Genomic DNA, 15,592 nt, shown 5'->3' with positions numbered 1-15,592 from the left:
ATGGCAATATTTAAAAAATGACACATGATCCTTCAGAAATCATACTAATATTCTGATTTGCTGCTCAAAAAACATTTATTATTATGCTGAAAACAGCGCAGTAGAATTTCTTCAGGTTTCTTTGATGAATAGAAACTTCAGAAGAACAGCATCTATCTGAAATAGAAATATTTTGTAACATTATGATATTATGTCTTTATCATCACTTTTGATCAATTTAAAGTATCCTTGCTAATTAAAAGTTTTAATTTCTATAATTTATCGTATAGATACAGATTGATGTATGGTTTGTTAGGATAGGACAATATTTACCTGAGATACAACTATTTGAAAATCTGCAATCTGAGGGTGCAAAAAAATGAAAATATTGAGAAAATCGCCTTTAAAGTTGATCAAATGAAGTTCAATGCACATTACTAATCAAAAATTAAGTTTTGATATATTTACGGTAGGAAATTTACAAAATATCTTCATGGAACATGATCTTTACTTAATATCCTAATGATTTTTGGTATAAAAGAAATATCAATAATTTTGACCCATACAATGTATTGACAAAAAAGTGAAAGTGACGTGACATACGGCCAAGTATGGTGACACATACTCGGAATTTGTGCTCTAAATTTAACCAATCCAAAGTGCACACACACAGCAGTGAACACACACACACACACACACACCGTGAACACACCCGGAGCAGTGGGCAGCCATTTATGTTGCGGCGCCCGGGGAGCAGTTAGGGGTTCGGTGCCTTGCTCAAGGGCACCTATTATTGTTGTATTGTTGACTATTGCTACAAATATACCCCACCGACTTCAGACTGGTTTTGTGGTCCAGGGTCACATATAAAGTAAAGTCAGTAAAGTAAAGTCGTGACGTATTGTCAAGTATGGTGACCCATACTCAAAATTGGTGCTCTGCGTTTAACCCATCCAAGTGCACACACACAGCAGTGAGTAGTGAACAAATGCACACACACACACACACACACACACACCGTGAACACACACCCGGAGCAGTGGGCTCTCGATACCTTGAAAGTGGATAATACTGGCTTTTTTGACAAAACGAGTTTAGGGTTCAGATCGCGCTATATGTGGAGAATAATGTACGGCACTCAGCAAATTTTTTTTTTTTAAAGCGTGTCTATCGGATTTTTGCAAATTAACTCTCCATATATACATATGTATGTGTGTGTGTATCTAATATTTTAGTTCAGATTTATATTATACTACTATAAAAAATATTTAAAAAAGAAAATAAAACAATCTTCACACATCAATTAAATCAGTTCTTTAACAACCAAAATAAGAGCAGTGTGATTGTGTTGTTCTTTTTAATGTTGTTTGAGTAATTAAAAAAACATAATAGGCAGTAGCAGAATATTAGTACAAAGCTGAAAGCACTAAGTACTAAACAGAACTAAAAATAAAGAATAAATCAGAGCATGAGAAATCATGAAGTTTCTCAATCTGTGCAGTGTCTAAAGTACAAGAAGAGAGAGGTATTAGATGTGGTCTATTTAACACACACAGACAGGTGTGCTGTAACATTTGCTTTGTGCTTGCTAAGGGCATGTATGCACACATAACATGTTGGTAGGTGACGGAAAAAATTTGCATAAATGTTGCATTGTGGGTTGTGTAGGAGCTGAAGGATAGTGACTAGGCCAGTGCGAAAGAAAGAAATAGGAAGAGAAGGGGGCCTGTTGCAGGTTTTTGGTAATAGTGCCTAATTCTCACTGCAGCCAGTTAACTGTGTGTGTTTATATGTGTTTGACCCCTTTATTCATGTGTGTATTTGTGTTTGTTAATGACTGTAACTTGTGTATCTGGATTTTTTTTTTCAGGGTTCAGGCGGTCAAGTTGGACCATGTGACTGCGCACTCTTGTAACCCGAAAGCCTTGACCCTGAAGAGAAGAAGGGATCAAGAGAGAGGAAAACAGAGAAAGGAGGGGGAGAGTGAGGCCACATGGGCCAGCTGTGACACACAGGAAGTCAGAAAAGTGACCTTAAAGTTATAGTTCACCCAAGAATGAAAATCCGGTCAGGCATTACTCACCCTTATATTGTTGACAACCCGTATGACTTCCTTTTTTTTCCGTGTAACATGAAAGATTATGTTCTAGATAAAGATGCTCAGGTTACTTATTCTTAATGAGAGTGAAGGAGTACTTAAAAAAATGTACTTAATAAAAGGAATACTCTTGAAAAAAGCTAGATTAAAAAATACTATAAAAGTAGTTTATAAGACTTTTACGATACATTTTAAAGCCAGTACAGTAAAAAAATAATAATTCAATGAAATGCTTCCCCACTGCTGTACCTCTTAAAATCAAATTTTGACATTTGTGAAGATTTTCAGCAAACAGTGACTTAAATTTTGTATGGAATATAGTGCACAAGTCGTATGGGGTTCTTTTACACTTTCTTAAGTACTTTATTTGATCAAAACATGTACTATGAAATATATTTACTATTTAAAATAACTGTATATAGAAACATTTTATGCAACATTTCTTATTTTTTCATCAAATGTTTTTGGAAATGGTAATACTTTTTTCAGGGTTCTATGATAAACGTTCAAAATAACAGCATACACTTGAAATAGAAATCTTTTGTAGCATTAAAAACATCTAATATCACATTTGATTAATGCCTCCTTGCTGTGTAAGAGTATCAAAGAAAGAGAGAGATCAGCTAGTATATTTGCAGTTTTCCTTGTTGGCAGAAAGGAAAATTTGACTCTAAGTCATGTAGAATGAATGGAAAAGAATGATAACAAGAAGCATTTTCCTTGCTCTTCAATTTTCACTGTCAACACTATCATTTCAGCTAACAAGTGCAGCCTGTTCACACAAACACAACAGATAAAAGAGAAGAAATTACCATTGGCAAGATCTGTATCTTTGACAAAAACCAGCTGGAGGGCTCTGGTTTGCCATGACACATTATCACAGCTGAGTGTGAAGACAGACAAAGCTTAATATTGCATTTAAAGAACAAAATGGTACATTTTGGGGTAATAGAGTCCAATGAGCTGTAAACTTAATTTTCTATTTCAAGCCTAATATGACAACACCATCACACTCTGAGTCTATTTCTTGCCTTGGTTTGGTTTGCATACGTCACACCCACAGACCATCCGCACTACACTCGCTAACCATCTGATGCATTTGACACAAATACTTTTTTGAAGCAGAAATTCTAAATCTGGTTGCCTGACATGCACAGGATTTCACAAAAAACCCCCCGTGTTTACAAGTTCCAGGACTACAGCAATGAGGACTTCAGAGGTGCAACTAAATGTTGTATTTGAAAAAGTGAAGTTCACAGCCAAGAAACTTTAAAAACATTTAAAAGCTCTGAGGCAATTTGTTGAATTTAAAATTACTGTAAAATAAAGGGGATTTTCCAATCTGTTTCAGTGCTTTATTCTGTTTAAACAGAAACTGACATTTGTTTTAGTTGACAAATCACTAGTTACTTACAGTATCTATCTGTAGTCTCTATCTCACCCTCTTTCTCGTTGCATTTTCTCTCTCTGCTACTGTTCTCTTTCCAACTTCCCACGGTTTTAATGCACAAGGGATGTAAAATCTGTTTCCCCAGTTTAATACTTGACTGCCAATCTGGTAGTTCAAACCACAGATCCCATAAGGTCCAGCTGCAGCGTCTTGGCGCCAGTGTCGTTCCCATCCTGATCTGTCACGCAGGTGCAGACAACAGCCTCATGGCACTGTTGCACTAACAAAGAAACTAAAAAGCTAACAAATTTGAATGACACCCCAATACATCCAGAACACTGAGAGGGGGAAAGAAGAGAGCACTTTAAATCTGTCACAATCTCAGCAACTGCACCAGAGGGAAAAGAACTGATGACCGAGACCACGCTGTACTTGGCATTCAGGTCACAAACAGCTGCCGCGAATCAATTTTCTGTTTGCTGCATACATAGGATATGGGATATTGCTCAGGCATTCCACTACGTGAAGCTCAGATAACACATAAGCAAACAAAATTGCTGATTATTTTTATTTATTCCAAATAAAGTTTTTTGAGAAAAAAATACATTTTTAGAGCCCGATGGAAGGGGGGAGTATTTCTTCCTGGATCCTGTGTGTTCTATTTGAATTTTTTTGAATTCACAGATACCACGCACAAAGAGAACCGAGACAAAAAAAAATATCTCAGCACATTAAACTCCACAAACTATCCCGTTTGTTTTTGTGTCAACGATGAGTTGAAAAACAGGTTTGTCATTCACTATAAAAAGATCTGTTGGAAACACTACATACAAAAGTATAAAGCCTGGACTCACTTTACAGATATTACAGGCACAATATTTATTTACTCTGTACTTGATTTGCATCTTTTGCCTCCAGTAAAACAGTAAGTGTGATGTTATTATTTGTTAATCACACAGGGGGGCACTGGTATCTTGTTAGTGGAAGAACGGAAAAATTAAATGCTGTGTGAAGATACTCAACCACATCACTGTTTACTTGCTTCGGTAAGGACTGAACATTCAGAATTCTTTTCCTATTTCCTATCAGCTCCTTTGAGGATGTACAGCATTAATCACAGCTCTGAATTTGAGAGAGGCTGTTGATAGTGTAAGAGGAAGCAGGAGGTACAGCAGGGACATGCTAGAGAGTGGAAGAAAAACATAACGGTAAAGTAAAAAAGACAGGGGAGATGTTGAGTGTTCTTGACATCAGGGCCTGGTTTACCTCTCTTTCTATTCCAGTCACAAGCTTCCACAGCTTTGAAGTGAAGTTCCTCAGGAGTGTCTTGTTAAAATACACACTTCCTTCATGTTCAACATTTCAGACCAACCAGTGAGCACCTTGCCTTCTCTCTTGCTCACTCACTCTCTCTCTCTCTCTGATCACTACAGTGGAAAAGTCCCACCAAATAGAGTTTGTAACGCTTAATTTGTATCTGCCACTGAATGCTTTTAATCCACAACTACTAAAACCAAGGACATTCCAATGAATCAAACTGGGGTGACATGCCTCACTTAAGGGCAAAACAAAGAGTGGGGATGTTAGTAAATCTACATTTCCTGCAAACATTAAACAATTATTTTCTGCAAAAAAAACTTTTATAGAGTGGCAACAGCATGAGATATAGTCATTCTTGACCAAACGTAATAAATTGTGACCTGTTGACCATCAGAATGTTTGTTCGGTTCGGCATGTTAATCAGTGTCCTTCACAACAAAGAGAGAAATGCTTTGGAAGAATTACAAATGTGAAAAAATATCAAAATTATGCAATTAAAAAAAACTTTCCCTTCTGTAGTTGGATTATATTCATGTTCAACAGGTCACAAAGTGGAAAAACATTAAATGATAATTCTGCTTTCATTTGGGTAAAACACTTATAATGCAAAAACTCTCTTTTTTTAAAGTGCCTCAGCAGTTTTGTTATTTTTAAGCATATGTTTACATGCAACCAAATAATCCATTTGTAATCGGATTGACGGCTCAATCGGACTGAAAAGCCTTCGTGTGAAAACACCTTAATCGATCCGATTGAGCTCGATTGGAATGAAGTTTCGATTGGATTGAAGGGGGTGGTTTATTCCTTTTCTAATCCAATTGAGCGTGCATGTAAACACTCGATCGAAAATATGAGCAGCACGGCACAGCGGTTTGTATGTATATTTATCCAAAAAATGGATAAATATTAATTCTGCTGCTAACAATAAATAAAGAAACAGTGTAGGAGAATGGTTATTATGTGTGAGAAACTCTATATTTGTGCAGTGTGCGCATGTCAAAAAAAAAAAAAATCAATTTCGATTTGAAGCTTGACATATAAACACGCACATCAACCCGATCACTTTATTTAGCGTTCATGTAAAGACTACATTCAGATTCATCAATCGGAATGAATTCAGTCTGATTGAACCAACATGTGCATGTAAACGTAACCAACTGAATCTTTAAATGAATCTTTTTGTGAACTGATTCAAAGTATTCAAATGGAATGAAGGAGTCAAAAGACCAACCTGCTATTAAAACGATACAAAATATCACAATTTTGCACAATGTGATAAAAATGAAAGCTTTGAATGATTTTAGGCACTTGTTCTTTGTTTATATCAGCTTTGTCAACAGAATGTGTTCACACATTGGAACTGACTGTCTTGCACCTACATGGCAAATGGTAGCTTCTAGGCAACAGTTTATAGAGGAGTAAATTTGCTCATTTGAACAAATACGACCCATTTCGGTGTATCTTCAGGAGGGAATCAATATGCAATTTCCCTGACATTTGCATAAAAGGCAAGCAAAAGTGAACATTACAGCAACTACACTGTGAAAGAGAGCAATCATGTCTTTGTTCAAATGTTTCTCACATTTGACATTTTGAAGGTTCAAAACTGCCATTTGCTTTTTTGAAGAACATCCATTCCCACCTCAAATAAGATGTTTGAAATACATTTGGTGATTAAGGTGGCAAAATGATATGTCTTTACCCAACAGTAAACAGTAAATCACTAAAATATTTAGGCAGGTGCAGATGATAGTGGTCGTAGCTTGGAGTGATATGTTCAATAAGTTTCAAATTTTGCACTTTTCTTGAGCTGAGAGCTTGTACCGTTACATGAGAGTGGAAACTAGTGGTTGTGCTAATGCACTTTATTTGCATCCTAAAAGCAAGATCAAGCCATAGAGCTTTTAAATAACCCAAACAGATACTGAAAGTGGTGGGGTGGGCAACAAACATCCAAAAATAAAAACTTGTTGTTTAATACATATTTCTAAATCAGCCTGATGTACAGTACCAAGCATACAGACCCCAAAACAAGCTAAATTTAAACCAAATGTCAAAAGCACATTTTTAAGCACTTGTTTTTTAGGCATCACAGGTTTTTTTTGTGTTTGTCCGACGTGTGGTGAGAACTAATGGAAATGTTAAACTTTTAACATAACATTAACATTTAATGAAAAGTACCTAGTTTCAAATGTATAAATGTAAACAAATGTCTCTACCCTGCAAAAATATGTAATAACTGATAGTAAAAACTTCTATATGACCAAAAGCACAATATTTAGCCTTTTCCCACATTTGTGCAGTTCTATTACTGCATGATAACACTGTCACCCAGACAATGGAAGAAAAATGACCACAAGAAAAAAAACAAATATATATTTTTTTATTTATGATATTTCTAAATACTTTCAATGTATCAGTATTTTTAAGTAACTTGACACTAATTTAGCTAGTCTGATTAATTTACGCTAAATACACATTCTGTCATAGTTTTATTAGTAGTAGTAGTAGTAGTAGTACTATCACAAATGTAGCCTATTTAATGTTACATAGCATATATGTGCACATACATGAAAAGTGCCACCAAATGACATTAAACATTGATTGTCTGCTTATGGATCCCAGGCTCACATCATTTTAGTGAAGCTCTTAAGTGCAACACACACACATTCAGATGATAAAACATGGTTTGCAGGCTTCCTCCCACTCCTCTGTTTCCTGTGTGATCAGAAAAGACACACGGTGTCATTATTAAGAAAGCTAATAACTGAACAATGGAAAAGAGCTAGTCATGCCGGAACTCAGAGGAGCAGCTGAACACCGGTTTCAGCATGTTTGTGCTCCAGCTGAAATAGATCTTTTTACTCAGATTGGCACATACAACAGGTTATTACATTATGTTCTTAACGGTGATGAGATACTAGCCAAGAAACCCACTGGAAAATAAACCATTTAGAACAGGGAAAAAAATAAACAACTGGCCTGAGATCACACAGCAAAGACTTAATGTGCAGCATACACATGTAAACGTTTAAAAAACCATACAGCATGAGTGACCCATGAGCAAAATGGAACAAATGGATGAAAAGATGTATTATGTGCAAAAAGACTGCTAATTTACATCTAGTGAATTCTTAATGTGAACTAATGAATACATCAGCTGCCTAAAATAAGATACAAAGGAAGAGAAGAGAGGAATGATTCAAGACTGGGTAAGAATTCTTCTCACTCTAGTCTGGTCTAACACTTCACAAGTAGCTTCCACTGGAACTCTTCTAGTCACTGTGATCTGAACATCACTTATCCATCAAGGTTCCTGCCCCTCACTGCCTGCTTCATTTACACATCTTCATTCTCTCTACTTTGAGGAATCAAGACTACAGCAAGTGTTTAGGCATTTGAGACAAAAACCTAAAGACAGAGCTTTCTATTATCATAACAGTGATTGCAAACCTGTTCAAAAGTCTTGGTTTTGGAAGCATTTTTCTCATTCATTTTTCTTTGGATTGAGAAAAATTCTGAGAAAAAGACAAAACGTACAGGACCATACTCAGCATCTTTCATGAGGAAACTTTCCACAAACCTGAAGTGGGAAATATGCACAAATCATTATTACCATAAAAACAAGAACTGCAGCAAAATAACCCTATCACAAATTTAATTAAATTACATTTTTGTTAGGGACTGCTATGTATTTTAGACAGTTATGGTTGCAAATCTGTTAGATGTTAGTTAGATGTTATATCAGCTGTAGTATTAAACAGATAAAATTTAATTCTTGACCTAGTTTAAATGACCATTTATGAAAAGCAGAGATATTTCAATGGGGGAACTTGATACTTTTGAAAAGAGGCCATGTTGAGCCAGAATAGAAAAAGATGAATAGAAATCATTTATCAAAAAGAAAACATTTCCCCTTTTAAAGAACAAAAACAATCAGAAGACTATCTCCATAGAGAAAGTGGAACAATATGTTAAGTGAAACTCATGAAATATTGGTGAACTGATGCTTGTAGACTATTTATTTCACAAATTCCTCAAAAACACAGATCAGGCCTCTACATTATCAAACTTTACCAAGAGAGGATAAGATATTAATTTGCACCTGAAAATTATGTCCTTGCCCATTTAACTGAAAGCAGCGAAGGTTACCTTACTTAATTAAGCCATTTACAGAGTTAGCAGCCTGCCAACACTTTACACGCAAGAGGGAGTGGGAAACGAGTGAGAGAGAGGCAGTCAAGTAGACAAGCTGTAATTTTGTTTGACAAGCTGTTTTATGGTCAGACAGGAACTCTTTTTCAACCCCTTTGCTCATATATCTTTATCTTGCCCTCCTCATATCCAAAAGATAAGTCATATTCTGAGCCACCTCTGGCGGAGTCGTTACACAAACACATTTCTAGATTGCCAACATCCAGCTCGGTGCAATAAAGGGTAAAAACAGGTTAACCAAGCTGGGGGACATCTCTAAAATGCGACAGAAGGAATGAAAATGCATCTTTAGATCATAAAATTATATCTGCAAGTTGAGATAGCTCTTGATGTAACCAAAACACTACACGTCTAAATTTGCACAAATGTGCAAAATTGTAGCAATTCAACATTGCCTGCACTAATCTACATTAAGCCCAAAAAACATAAAAAAAAAAATGAGTTGTCGGTTTAATTTATTACAGCACACAAACATTTAGACCAGCGAGCGTACAATTTGTTCATGTGACTTCTATTACATTTGTCATTGTTATATTAAATAATGATTGGTATAATGAATTTTTATTACATTGTATCTAATTTGGTCCATTAAAAAAATGCCTTAACTGTGAAAGCAAACAGAACTGACTAACTAAACTAAATCTACATTGTAAATTTCCAGAACATACAGTAAGAAATAGAAATAGAATGAGAAGGTAACCAATAATGCAATGAAAAACGGCTCTCTCTATAATTGTTCTGACCTCAAACAGCTCTCTGCAGCAGTCTGTCTTCCTTCTACAACAGCTTATCATGAAATATGAGGAACGGTACATGTAAGATTAAATAAAACCACAGGAGAATGTGTTGTCTATTAAACTAGACAGACCATCCTAGCTGCTATTACAAGGAAAACTGACAGCTAAACAGCAGTAGCCATATTTCACTCACAAACACAGTTCTATTAATGTCTATACTAATTAATCTATTTATTCAGCTCACACTGCACGTTGACATGCTGGATAGACTGCTGTTCCTGTAAACTGATGCACCACACACCATTTGAACTTATGAGAAACAAACCCAAATGACAAAAAAAAAGACAACTTCTGTTTAATGATCTGTATAGTACACCATATAAAGTGCTATTCAGTTAAAGGTGCCATAGAATGGAAAACTGTATTTACCTTGGCATAGTTGAATAATAAGAGTTCTGTACATGGAAATGACATACCTTGAGCCTCAAACACTGTTGTTTCCTCCTAATTATGTAAATCTTGTGAATAAAAAATACCAATGAAAAATAGGCGAATCAGAACATAACTCCGACTGTGACGTAACAGTCGGGATCACTAATAGTTACGCCCCCAACATTTGCATATACCCGCCCATGTTCCAGGCCAGCTGCCAGCCGAACCATCAGAAGTTCTGCAGGTATTGTGAAGAAACAAGCGAAAAGGACAACAGGGTTATGAGGAGTGAGGACAACAGCGAAAATGGCAGATCATGGAAATAAATGTTATGTTCCAGGCTGTGCATGGGATGGGAAGTGCAGGGATGGGTTGGTGTCTGTATTCAGAAAGGCACGGAAATCAAATAACGTTCTAATAAAATAACGCGAGCCATTAAAGAGACATGGTTAGCTCCTTTCTAGCGGTAGCCTGTTACATTGCAGTACATAAGATTTCACTTACCACATAAACAGTGTAAGGAGAGATGACTGAGGATGATGGCGAATGATTTACAGATCCTAAGCACCACTGACAAGCATCTTATCTTGTAAAATGCGTGGTAGGTATTGCCGCTCCATAGTATAAACAGAGCAAGTGTGATCCCGAATCTCGAAAGTGAAAGTAAAAAGCGATCGTGCATTTGAAAGCAGTTTCAATGCCCAGCATATTAATAGCGGCTGCCCTGAGGCCCGCATTTTACATACAGTATAATTACCTGAAGATATAACTGCGCAAGAAAGTATTGAAATATAGATTTCCATCCTGCTGTGAAAGTCCAAGATCTACTGAAATGAGCCGTACTGTGAAACAGCCAATCTGAGCAGAGCTCAACATTATTATTCATGACCCTTCCAAATAAGCCAATAACAGACCATTTCATTCTAGGGAGAAATCCTAGGGTTGTAAATGCACATGTAAAATTGAGAATTTTTGCCCTTACCTAAGCCACATACCTTCTAGTTATCAGAGAACAATTTAAAATATTGTATCAATGCATTCTATGGCACCTTTAATGAAGTCACAATAATGTGACAGTCTTGCTCTTAGAAACAGGACTTTCAAGATTCAAGAGTTGGTTCAAGTGTCAATGACAAAGAGAAAGGAAACATCTACCTGTTCTTAGAAAATGTTCTTTTTGTAGTGTCATGATGGCTTCATATAAGAGGAGTTCCATCTCAAACAAGCTTTACACGCTTCAAACATGGGAAATCACTGCATCTGCCCTTGCCTCTTAACAGAGAAGATAAGAGCCAATCTACAGCTATACACAATGGATCAATCTCTATAGCTCTCTCTATTCTAATTCTATTCTTAAAAAAATAAAACTAACACTAGCTTTTCTAATCTTTTTGTATTCTATTTTTTTATTATTATTTGTTTTTCAATTAAATGCAAAAAAGGCCTCTAACACTAGCTTGCTCTATTCTTTTTCTATTCTGTTTTATTTTTATTTATTATATCATTTAAAAAAAAAAGTGTTATAAAGTGTTATAGCACTTGCATATCATTGGTCTTTTGTTGATTTTGATTGCTTCCATTGTCCTCATTTTGTAAGTCGCTTTGGATAAAAGTGTCTGCTAAATGACTAAATGTAAATCAGGCATTCTGGCCATGATTCTGGCAACTATGTCTCTATCTGAGATTTAAAATCTCACATAAATCCTGTAATTTGTAGAGAATATCACCACTTGCTCAAAGACATGTGGTGGTTTGGTTAACCAACAGCAAGTTATTTAAGCAGCAGCTTGAGGTACCACAACAGTTATGATTGTTTTTAGAATGTTAAAATGTAAGCATCAAATTATGATATTGAGAAATATTTATTTTTACATCTCTCAATCATTGTACAGCATTGCACACAATAAAAATAAAGCATTTAAATATCATCTTACTAGACATTTAGAGAGATATAACGTCAAAACTTATAATAAAAGAAGAAAAAAAAAAATTGATGAATTTTGTGTAAGTGGTCTCCTAAACAGTTATAAAGATCTCATTGACCTTAGAATTACAAAGATAAAAAATGTAAAATCTTACAAATATCATCATTATAAATATGCACCAAATTGTATATTTTGCTCAGGTTGGGCCTCATTAATTTGTGATGTTTTTCCCCTCTCCTTGAATATGAGCTCCATATACTCATATATCATACTATATGAGCCATAGCCTGTATCAAATATGATTTAAAAAAATATGACTAATATTTCATATGCTTTGCAGAGTTAAACAACTTTACACCTAAAACGATGCACTAGTTTTAACAGAAGAATTGATGTAAGTGGTAAATTAATAAGCTTCATATTTCTGCTTTTAAATCCTCCAAAAATGCCGTGCCATAAATTCCTCCATTTTCCCCCCAAAGAAACAAAGAGTAGAGTCAAAATCAACATTCAACAAATGCTGTTGATTGAGCTTAACTTTTATTATACCCAGAAAATTCCTTTAAGCCCCGGTCATTAGATATGTTTGTTACAGAGCAGGATTAATCACATGGGCAATTGGGTGCATATTCAGGGGCACCATGCAGGGTTGTATAAATATTTTCAAATTGTGGGAAATGTGACACAGTGGCCAAAGACCTTGACTATCTGATTAATAACACACATTGCACTATCAGTCATGTTGGACCATAGGAGGATCATACACATAACATGAAGTCTGAACACACAGACATAGTATAATCTGCCACATTAAGCAGTCCTCGGTTTTGCATGACCTGAGATTGCATGACTGTTTAAAATCAGAAAAAGAGCATCAACAATCCTTTCCTTCTTTGTATCCTTAATGCTGTCTTTCTAATCCAATTATTTTGAGCTGCACAAAAAGTGTCCAAAGTCAGGTACCTTTCTCAAGGTCTTTACTGAGATCACTGCTCAGCAGGGGCTTATTCTGGAGATCCAGAGTTTTAATAATGCCCTGTCAGAAACACGGAGTCGTAACTCATGTAATTTGTCCTCCTCGCGGTAACTTTTAAAAGGGCCTATTTTTGGAGGGCTTCATACTTTTTCCTGGCACCGATGACAAGCTGTGCACTGATGAAATATTGAGATGCTACATTTTCCCAGACTGTTAATAAAATATGCATCATCCATGCTGAGCTGCAAATTGCTCTGTTCCTGCGCTGCATGGGGGAAAGGATAAGACTGTAAAGAAAAATACCTTAATGACGACAAAATTTACAGTTTACAATGTACACTAGACGCTTGAAATCATTCATTTTCTACCGCACCGTGTAATTTAATTCCAGGTCAAAAAATTTCAGGGATCGAATCATCTATGGTGTGTGGACTGATTTATAACTATAATCTGAGATCAATAGGTTCTGAAATGCTGTTTCATGATCAGCAATTAAACTCCCAATGGGGCAAGCTTCCAGAGTTCAACCCTGGAGAGAGGATGTTATTTTTGGCAGAGCTGACCCCTACAGAGACAAGAAACAGCTATAAGCACAGCAGGAGAGCATAATCATTTTCACACACTCCTTTGACTAAAGGGGATTCTGACAGTGAATGCTTCAGTATTTACATTGGTGGATATGGGTCTGAGACCCAGTTAAGTTAAATCAAATAAAGTCTATGTACTCAAATTTGTAAAGCCTCTAAATTATCAACATGATCAAAAGTTTGCTGAAAAACTTGTTGCACACATTCTTTTCTGTCATATGATTGATAAATTCAACTTTTTAAGAAAGTAAAAGACCTTTTATTATCATTTTTAAAACACCCCTCTTCAGGTTGTGGTACATTTTTTGCTGTGAAATCTTGATTTTGACAGATTTTTATGAAATAAACAAGAATAACTTTAAGTTGTTAGTAATATCTGCAGTGGGGAAGTCGTGGTCTAATGGTTAGAGAGTCTGACTCACAACCCAAAGGTTGCGAGTTTGAGTCTCAGGTTCAGCAGGAATTGAAGGTGGGGGGAGTGAATGTACAACGCTCTCTCCATTCTCAATACCACAACTGAGGTGCCCTTGAGCAACTTGAGGTGCCCCCAACTGCTCCCTGGGCGCCCCAGCATAAATGGCTGCCCACTGCTCCGGGTGTGTGTTCACGGTGTGTGTGCGCGTGTTCACTGCTGTGTGTGTGCACTTTGGATGGGTTAAATGCAGAGCACACATTCCGAGTATGGTTAACCTAACATGTCACGTCACTTTATATTTCAGGATACTTACTCGACTGAAGTAATTTAGATTTAGCAACTTGATTATTCATACATCACTTTTTTGAAAAATCATGTTAGAAAGTGAGTATAGAATGTGAGGGCCTCTGTACGAGCTTCATACGATATGAGCAATAAAAGCCTTTTTCCTAAAGGTTCAATAAACTGTTCCACTTAAGAAACAAGAATAATCTGATTATTATGTCAGGGTAAATGCATAATTGTAATAGATTCTGTTAAGAGCCACAGCTAATTCATAAAAAAAAAAAAACTCAAAACTCTCTAATGCATGAGTGGCACTTTAAACTATGACATGTTTAAAAATCTGAATGAATCTAAATTCAGCTTAAATCTCATCTCTCTGGCTGGAAGTATCCTAAATGGCATCTGATGCGGTGTGAGAGAGGGTAAATCAGATCCCCTAAAAAGACGTAGCTGACCAATTCTGCACACTCATCCTGTAATATTGACATAATGCATGTAAAACCAACCGGATTTCCACTATCCACTGCTGCCAAAGAGTGAAAATACCAAGGGAAATAGTGCCGGTTCATTATGCTTGACCTGTTCTTAGGAAATGAGACAATTACGGGATTCAGAGAAACGGTCCAATTCTGTTATCTCTGACATGCACACTACCTAGAATGCTGCAGAGAGAGACAGGGATGCTCCCTTTCCACAGAAATATCACAGGAGGGTAGAGACTGAGTAACAGACACTGAAGAGAGAGAGAGATAGATAGAGATTATGGACCGACACTGTAATCCAATATTCAAACTTTTCTACCTTAAATGTAAAGCCTACTAATCAGTTCCTTTTGGCTGGTCCATAAACACCAACAACACCAGGCAACAGCATTAACACAACAGTACGATCAACAGGACAATCCACGCATACAGGACTGAAATGAGGTGTGAATGACTACAGAATGTCTATTTTGGGGTGAACTGAATTATTACATTATTTTTTCTGATGAAAAGCTTGATGCTGACAACTAAATAACAAATCGTTTGGTAAGACTCAATCTATAATTTAATTTGAAATAGTTTAGACTGTGCTGAAAATGTATGCAACCAAACAGGTTAAGTCAACAAAAAATATTAAAATATCAAAAATAATGTATATACTATGTTATATGTTGTATTGTTGTACCACAATAATTAGGGCTGATTGTCATATATATATATATATATATATATATATAAACAAAAATCTTTT

The 15,592-nt window shown here is 36.0% G+C and overlaps 1 protein-coding gene across 1 annotated transcript in view; it reads right to left on the bottom strand.

The window, feature by feature from the left end:
• Window positions 1–15,592, bottom strand: part of LOC306879512 (cytoplasmic protein NCK2-like) — a 42,212-nt gene that overhangs the window by 25,938 nt on the left and 682 nt on the right. The gene's annotated exons all lie outside the window — the stretch shown is intronic.

The sequence above is a fragment of the Barbus barbus genome (genome assembly GCF_936440315.1).
Source record: "Barbus barbus genome assembly, chromosome: 13".
Classification (NCBI taxonomy): Eukaryota; Metazoa; Chordata; class Actinopteri; order Cypriniformes; family Cyprinidae; genus Barbus; species Barbus barbus.
This window is presented reverse-complemented; position numbering and strand designations above follow the sequence as displayed.